This window comes from Mirounga leonina, unplaced genomic scaffold (genome assembly GCF_011800145.1).
Source record: "Mirounga leonina isolate KUSES-001 unplaced genomic scaffold, KU_Mleo_1.0 Mir_101595, whole genome shotgun sequence".
NCBI classification, from domain to species: domain Eukaryota; kingdom Metazoa; phylum Chordata; class Mammalia; order Carnivora; family Phocidae; genus Mirounga; species Mirounga leonina.
The window spans coordinates 13,627,092-13,636,043 of NW_023270158.1; the positions used below are offsets into that span (position 1 = coordinate 13,627,092).

General features: G+C 38.2%; 1 protein-coding gene across 1 annotated transcript in view; it reads left to right on the plus strand.

Moving 5' to 3' along the window:
* The first annotated feature begins 257 nt into the window (after positions 1-257).
* The window catches only part of IL1RAPL1 (interleukin 1 receptor accessory protein like 1), a 1,375,052-nt gene continuing 1,366,357 nt past the window's right edge, over positions 258-8,952 (plus strand). Inside the window, exon 1 of the mRNA XM_035001062.1 lies at positions 258-555. The gene's annotated coding sequence lies outside the window, so the exon portion shown is untranslated. The remainder of the gene's footprint in view (positions 556-8,952) is intronic.

Genomic DNA, 8,952 nt, shown 5'->3' on the forward strand with positions numbered 1-8,952 from the left:
TTGTGAAATATACATAGGATTCTTTCTTATGGCTGCATCCCGGATCTGGAAATTTTACTTGGGGACCAAGAGGATCTGAAGGGCTACATGTATACAGAAGATTTGCAAGCAAGACTCCGATTCTTGTTATAGAGCTCGCAGACTTCCTCACTTACCGGCCTTTTTCCTTCCTCCTTTTTAAAAAAATTTCTTCCCTCTTTTTCTGCTCTCTCCTCTCTCAGTGTCCCCTTTTCTATCTGCCTCTTCTTTTTTCTCCTAGTCGTCTCCCCCCACCCCCCCCTGCTCTGCACCTGGATTGTATCTTCACCAAACAATCGGGCACTTTGAGAACTAACTGGAGGCAGTCTTGTAGGGAAGAGCTGTATGGAATTATCTGCTTTTATGGTGAACTTGGCATTTGTGAATGGGCATCTTGTTCACGATATTAATTGCTAGCAAAAACAAGAAAAAGAACACAGGAGTAAAACGTGGATTTTTCTGAATACGCATTGTGATGACCAGCAATTACCTTGCCGACTGATATCCAGAGGAGAATAATTTGGAAGACTGTTGTGGGTAAGGTCATTTTCTATATGCAAACCCATCAGTGGCGTGAGCAAACTTGGGCGTTTGTAATGGGAATGGGTGACTTGGATGATTGCTGCATCGCACTGATGGCTGTGATGTGGCCGTTATTGGCACTGAATGGAATAACTGCAGTTGGGTGTGTTGGTGTGTGTGCGTGTGCGTGTGTGTGTGTGTGTGTGTAGGTCTGTATTCTGAGTGTAATTGAAAATAAATCAAAGCATCACTTCCCCCTCCAATTATTTTGATATGGAAGAGTGTCTTGAATTAATTCCGGGTAGACACTCTATTGTTTCGATGCAATATTTGTGGCTCCTGTGTTCTGGAAGGGGTAGCAGCAGTGAAAGGAACACTTACTGAAGAGCCCTATTTAAAATGAAAGGAGCTACTCTTTATTCATTAAAAGAAATATGTTTTCAACTCAGTGCAGCATTCTGCTGCATTTCACAGCCGCAATGGGACCAGGGACATCCCACTTGTCAAGTTCTTAAACTTTAAGGTGATAATCGTTGTTAATTATTCTCTAGGTTGTGATTATGGGAGATTATTAAGTATCCTGGGCTACTTTTTTATCCACTGGATTATCGTTTGGAATGAAAAGAAAAGAAAAGAGAAAGCTGAAAATGATGAGCAAAATAGAGAATCGTGCAATATTATTTTAAATATCACCGAATGCTTTCTTTCTCAAGTTCAATAGCCCAATAATATAATTATTTACCGAATACCCTAAATAGCTGAAGCTGCGACCCACGTGCAGGGGAGTTGAAGGTCTGGAAGCAGAGACCATCCTTCTATTGCAATGCAGCCAGCTTTGGAAATGCAGGCAATTACACACTTCCCTTAACCTTAAGTTGAGGATGTGTCCTATCTGCTACATCTATTCTACCCTTTCAGTAAAAAGTTAGAGACTAGACCACGAAGGATGTTTAAGCATATTCTGCCTGGGAAATGGGATAAAAAAATCAATATTGATGACGTGGTTCAGTGCACTGTACTGCAATGCTAAAGTCCCATATTCAGTACCTATAATGAGAGAATGGAGCATTTACATGTGTTATAAATCTCACCTGGTAGATTGATCTGAAGGGGAGGGGAGAAGATATGTGGATATGTAGGAAGATGGATGGAAGTCGTGCATAATCGGTGATTATGTAACTTCATTACATCAGCGAGCTTCAGTCAACGATAGTGAGATGAAATGATTGTATAGAGGGAGGCTCCATCACCCTGTTAACTTTTGAAGGCTTGTAACAGCTAACAGAGGAGGAGGAGGGCAGACAGAGATTAGCTCCGAGGGTCCTGTAAACCCTGATCTCTGTGGCAAATTTAGCATGAGTTTTCTCATAGTGAGTTTCTGAGGGACAGCAGATCTATGTAACCTTTAGAGCTGGACAGGACCAATTTTAGCCACACCCGTGGAGAGTCAAAATGAGTCCGCAATGTTTCACAAGTGCCCCGTTGAGTAATTGGGGCTGATGATCCCAGCCAAGGTCATAGTTCTGTACCCTATGATTGACATACATGACCCCAACTGAGCAGAAAGTTAAATTGGTTGAAATGAAGACAGTGAGCAGAATGACTATTCAGGGTCCTCTTGCATTTTGCCTGGTGGAGCTTAATGCAGATTTCAGCCTGGTGTTTCCCTCATAAAAAACGATTGCTTCCACAGTGTGTCAGAAGTGAGTGTTGTGTACCTTTATCTTTGCCTTGACAGACCTCTTTCTGGGCCATTTTAACCCTCAGAGAAAAGAGAAGTAAAAACCTTCCAAGGTTTTTTGTTAAATTAGAAAATAAATGGCAATGAGTTCATTATTAATACAAATCTCAAAAATAAAGAGCAATCAATTTTCAAGTTTTACTTCTTGAATGGCTTAAGGGACATGTTGCAGTCGCCTGTGACTTTTACCATGAGATGAGATAAATGTACTGTGCTTGCTGTACAGAGGGGGAGAATACTGCAGAACAAAATGTCATTTACCCTGATGTTTTATTTGGACTTGCGATTTTTTTTAAAAAAAGAGGATACACATCAGCTCCTTTTTGGCCTTCTAATGTTTCGGGATCTGTTTTTCCCTCAATAGATTCTAAATTCCCTCAAAATGCAACTCTGCTGAAATCCTAACCCTGTGGAATTAAATTGTCTTTTCATCTAGTTGTGCTATTTCCTATTTCCCTTTACATTTATTTTCCCAAGAAGGCTAAGGGACTTTTCTAGCATGGAGATGAGATGATTCTGTTTTTCCTGTGGAGTCAGGTGCAGGATCTAGACATCTACTAAGTAACTTTGCGAAGATCTGCTTACCCCAAATCAGAATGGTGGAATGGTGGAATGAAATTTTGAGCTCCGATATTTGAGACCACTTTAATATTTCTGCAGGACGTGCCTAAACATTGATGTATTGTGCCAGTGGATTTGGAGGTTTGGTGTTCATATTGTGGAGAAAACTGGATGTGAAGTTAACTCCTGATTCCTTCCTTCAGGGGTCAGGGTAACACTACGGCTGCTTCCAGGCTGTTAGTCTCCAACTACGTACAGAAATACAGTCTGTGATGATATTTCATGTATTCCTTATTGTAATATTTTATAAATGACTTCCTCATTTGTTTTCTGACATATGCCACACATATGTTACCAAACAGGGCATATTCTGGAGGCTTTATAAGCTCGGTAGGGGATAGAAATAATGCTAGAAAGAAAAAGAAGTCTCTGAAAAAAGATACTGACCATCAAACATACGGACCCATGTAATTGCTGTCCTTTTAACTTGAAGACTGCATATATTCACATTAGGAAAGATAGTTTTGGTCATTTTAATGGCACTTTGTAACCTGTTACTTTCTTTTCGTAGACGATTATGTAACCGAGGCAGGTTATAGCATTTTTCTTCAGTATCCTACAAATCAGTAATAAAAGGCTTTGCTTAATAGGAAAGCACTTAAACATGAAGGCAGGGAATAATTTAAAATATCTATTTCTCTATTTCATTGCCCTTTTATCAGCCCAAGTTATGTAGTTAGATTAGAAAATATTTGGGGAAGATAGCAGAAGAAATACCATTTATAAATATGGAAAGTACTCATTTTATTTCCTATTTGCTTCAGCAAAGTCAGGATGTCTAGCTGATAAGTAATCACAATATTCCTCAAACTAGGAAAAAATTTAAAAGAGATGTTTATTATGTTTGCAGTGTATGTGAACAAATCATGTTATTGTTAAAATGACATTTAAGAACAACTGAACTTTTAGGATTAATTTAAGATTTATATTTCAGATTCTTTTAGTCTGTTACAAACTGAAGTGTTTGGGATCTACTTTGTCTCACAACAGATATGATCTTTGCTGTTTGGTAAATCTCATGTTTTTATAAAGCAGACTATAAAATGTGTGGCACCCAAAGCACCCAAGTGTTGATTAATAAGATTTAAAAGCAAGTTTTCTGGTCATGCTCAACTTACAAAGCATCATTGTAATAGCACCATTTGGGCAGCTATAGATAAGACCGTGTCAGCATTTTTATTATTAAATTCCAATCCTATTTCCATTAGTTGTATCTGGAATGTCAAAGAGGAAGGAGCCCAGCTCTAAGAGACATCCAGGTATTGTGGAATTTGGGGCTGAGTCAGAGGGCCCCTGTTGCACTTCAGGCTCTGTCAGTGCCTTATGACTTCTGACCCTGCGTTTCACCTCTCAGGATTCAAGATAATCCTTTGAAATCAAGAATCCTTTAAAATAGGATAGTTAACATTTTGCACTCAAGAAAGAAGACGTATGTCTAAGGGCTCACCATCCAGCCATGCCTTAGAAATATATGCAATTATTATTAAGGGTTCCCCAAAGTTGTATGAATTTAGCAGTGCATTTTTTCCTCATACTCTTATTGTAAATCTTTGTAGGCTATCTCTAGTCCCAGTTACAGTTAGCTGGTAGGTAATATTGTTCAGTGAGTAAGTAACAGACAAATTGAAGGCTTTGGTTGCTAACTTTCACTCAGTACTCCATTTTTTCAGCAGTACTCATATGGGAATATAGTTGCTTTAAGTAACTAAAAAAACAGTTGCTTTTGAATAACATTCAAAGAATGGTAACTAAGGGTTTTGTGTGTGAGAGTGTTTTCAGCTGATTACTTGGTGTTTCTTTTTTTTTTAATGCTCCTGAGTACTCAGGTGTTTCTGTTTTTGGCACCAAGAGTACACAAACAAATGTTCACAAACTTGATGCTACTACTTTAAATTGGGTCAATTGACCAAAAAGCTACACTCTTTTGTCACTTTATTACCAAAAGCACAATGCATTTGAATACTAAGTGTAACAGAGGGCATAAGAATATAAAGATAACGGTTCTGTTTTGGAATTTGCTCATTGCAATAATTACGAACGTTCTTTAGGGGGAGGCAATCCCCCGTGTGTCACCACTAACACTGCATTTCTTTAGTGTTCTTGTATCTTGGCATAAATATATTTACACATATAAGAAGGGCATAGGTGGTGAAGGGACCTTCCATAGATGTTTTTAAGTGACTGGAGAATCAGGTGAAAAAGTAAGTTTTTATATATTGGTGAAGGTAAAATTGGAAAATGGAAAATTAACCCTATAAATAAAAGTAAATGTACATGGACTTAAACAACTTTCCTGCTAAAGAGCAACCTTCTCTGTCTAAATTCCCAGTGTCTTACTTTTTATGTTAAGTATCCCCGATATTTCTCTGTTTCAGATGAATTTGATCATGCGTGTTTATCGGACTTCACTGATGCCTGTAAATAGCCAGCATTTTCTTGGTTTCCTATATTTTTAAAATGCATATTCCCTTATGACTTATGGAACTGCTTTAGATTTGCTCAGGCATATTTACAAAGGAATATTATAGGAATGTAGACAGCCTTGTTTATTTGACAAATTCTGCTAATCACCTTACAAATATGCTTTTTAATTTCCACCCAGAGAATGCCACCCTGGAATATCTTATACTGCAGACAGCATCCCATTACAGGCCAACCACATGGCTCAATGGACATTCCCTTGCTGCTTACCCTGACCATTGGCTTACAATGAAAGAGCCTTAATTGACAGGCCTTTTTGGTTCCCCTGTGTAGAAACAATATGCAGGTGTCAAAACTCTAAGACTCCTCAGGCTTTTAGCTTTGGAGAAGGGATGACTGACCGGCCCGATGTTGCTTGCCTATCACAAGATCTGAAATTGCCAAACAGTGAACTGTGAATAAAGCAGAGGGAGAAAGGAAAACACTTTTACTATTTTTCTTCTGAAAATCTGCTCTTTCCTCTTTTCATATTAAAACATTCAAAGTAATTTTTCTCATGACAAGCTATTCAAAGAGTGTGTTGTAGTTACTATGTTCATACATATAAAATGCAACAAATGGCACTGAGCTGTTTTGTTCATACAAGAGTCACATATCTAAGAATACATATTTAACAGTAAAATTAGATTGTATTTTGTAATATTTCCTAAGTCAGGAAATACTGTGTGTGGAGTTTCGACTCAGCAAAAAAAAAAAAAAAAAAAATGCAATGGACTGTGAATTGTGATCATATAATTATAGACTATCACTCTTCCAATATGTTTGTTAATTATGTAACTTACACTTTATGTGAATTATAATTATAAATAAATCACTGTATGAACAATCATAATATTATTCATAGCAGTTTATTTTGTCATGGCCTGATCGAAGTGATCTAATTGGTAGTTTCTTGCCCTATCAACATTTCCGTGTAATACAACTGTGAATTAGTATAGTGATATTCATCATTTTCTGCTATAAAGTTCCCCTTTATAATTAAAAAAATTGGGAGGCCACTTGATCATAGTTGTACTTTCAGTATCAGTTGATTGAGCAAATGCATAATAATAATAATAATGATAATTATGCATATGATCAGTCTTTTAAAAATGAATTTGACTGTGTATGGTCACAACAGGGTCTATTTATATCTTTGAAATATATTATTTATCTATATAAAAAATTTGGTGTATATTCTAGATTCTAGACCTCTTGGAGTAACTCCTGCAGCCCTGGTAAATAAAAGGCATATATGTCTACACTCAAAATACTTGCATTACATATGCACATGCGACATGTTATCTTACATACAAAATAAAAAGCAAGTGCATATGATGGTGAAATGTGGATCAAAGGAATTAGATTTTTGGATGTGTAGAGTTGGAGTATCTAGTTTCCTAAGAATATATTTAAAATTCCAACACAGGTAAATTCACTTTCAAACTTTAAGATTGAACTATTATAACATAGAATTGTCTGATGTTATGGAATACTTGCATTTTAAAGTATAAAATAAACACTATTTTTATCACAGTCAAATGGAAATGAATTATTATAAATGTAGCCAGAGCTGATTATGGTAGCCTCATACAAATCTAATGAAATTATATAAAGTGTAGAAGTATACAGATGCCCCATTATGTCATTTTAGCCAACAAGGAAATTTTGACCCAGAGGAATGAAATTAAGTTCCAAGATCTCACAGTTCATTTGCTCTCTCCCCCATGGTGTGTGATTCCACTTTTCTGATATGATACAAGCCCTCAGCTGAGTATTTTAGTTATGTAGCAATATGTCCTGCCATAAGATATTTTTGTAGTAGTGTGAAGCATAAGAAAAGTAATTGTTCTTGTTGAAGCTAATTTTAGTGCATCTCATCTTTCGGCCTCTCACTCACTTAATTGATTCGCGATCATTCACATGGCACCCCTCTCGGAATCTGGGGACTTTATTTTTCCTTTATGCACACCATATACTCTTGACCTCATTTGCTCTCTGGAGACACAAGACAGGGAAAGCTGGGAAAATAGGTCACTGGTGGGGCATCCTTGCTTTTCCATACTGTCCTCTCTCCCATTAGCTTTCTCTCTCCCCGCGTGCAAGGAATTGCTCCTCTTTGGAGCCCCTCCTGTTTCTTGACTTTCCCACACATCCCACAACGGACGTCTCTGGCTTTTAGGATTGTGTGCTGCCTTCTTGCTTCCAAAGTCATCCCCCTAGAGGTCTTATCAAAATATATTTTAGCCTCATTTGACCCCTCTTTGAAGAGATGGAATTCCATATTTCATTTCTTCACCAACAGCTTCACTCTGCTTACATAGACCATAATAATGAACCAATTTGGGAATAATGATGGCGATATTATTTATATCTGATTTGCCGAGCTACCACCACACAGCTACTAAGTGAAGGAGATACAACCATAAGGATCTCTGATTTTTGTTAAGATGTGTAACATATGAACCACTGGTAATATGCTAAAGGAAAACATTGGGAATAATAGGTTTTGCCCCTTTAGGATAGTGACATCTGGAGAAAATATGCCGTTATTTTTTTTTTCTGACCCAGATAAAAATGGCTTCAGTAGATTGCATTGTAGCTGATAAGGTGGAGAGGGGGCTGTGGAGAACATCCTCTTATTCTGGTTGGATCTTGCAGAGCCCTCTCGTCCTCCTGAGTAGGCAGCTGCCAAACATACCTGTTTGAAGAAATGACACTGGCTATGGGTACCACAATGTTCCCAACCTCTTGCCAACTTTATTTCAGAAGGAACACAGTCAGAAGAGCTAAGCACAGCAGTAAAAATGGAAAGCCAAGAGACTTAAAATGGTATCAGCTATTTTGTGTAAACAAAGCTTCATGTGGCCAAGGGAGAAAATTTGAATGTAACAAATGAATCTGGTGGCTCGCAGTGCAGGGCTTTTGAATACCCCTGTTAAAGCCCCTAATTGTTCTCACCATGACTGAATTCCTGAATGGTACTCAAGAGGTTTCCAGTGCCACAGTGTGTAGAGTAAATGCATTCAAGGGGTTTCTAGGGGGTTTGGACTCTTCTGCTTTCCCTTGTCGGGGTTCTCCTCCAGGCCCATAATAACACAGTCACAGAGCAAGCCGCTCCGTCAGTGGGTGTGCTCATCGCAGTGAGTGAACAGTTTAGCTTAGCTCCAGGAGGCCGGTGCCTGTCTGTTTTGTATTTCCAGGGCCCAGCATTGTGCATGGCTTAGCGTAGGTCACCAGTACATCATTGTGACATGAACAAATGCTGAAGCATTTGGTGACAACAGATCAGTTTGAGGTCAGAGTTCTCCCAACCCCATGAAGCATGGTAAAGTGAGGAAAAAAACTGCTGATTTAGGAAAGCCATAAAGGAAAATTGAGTAATAAAGGAGAAAGGATTAGTATTAGTAGTTTGTAATCTACAAATAGAAAAAATAGCTGACCCTTCTTTCCTCATTTCCTTCCTTCCTTCCTTCCTTCCTTCTTTCCTTCCTTCCTTCCTCCTTCCCTCCCTCCTTTCCTTCCTTCCTTCCTTCCTTCCTTCCTTCCTTCCTTCCTTCCTTCCTTCCTTCCTTCCTTCCTTCCTTCCT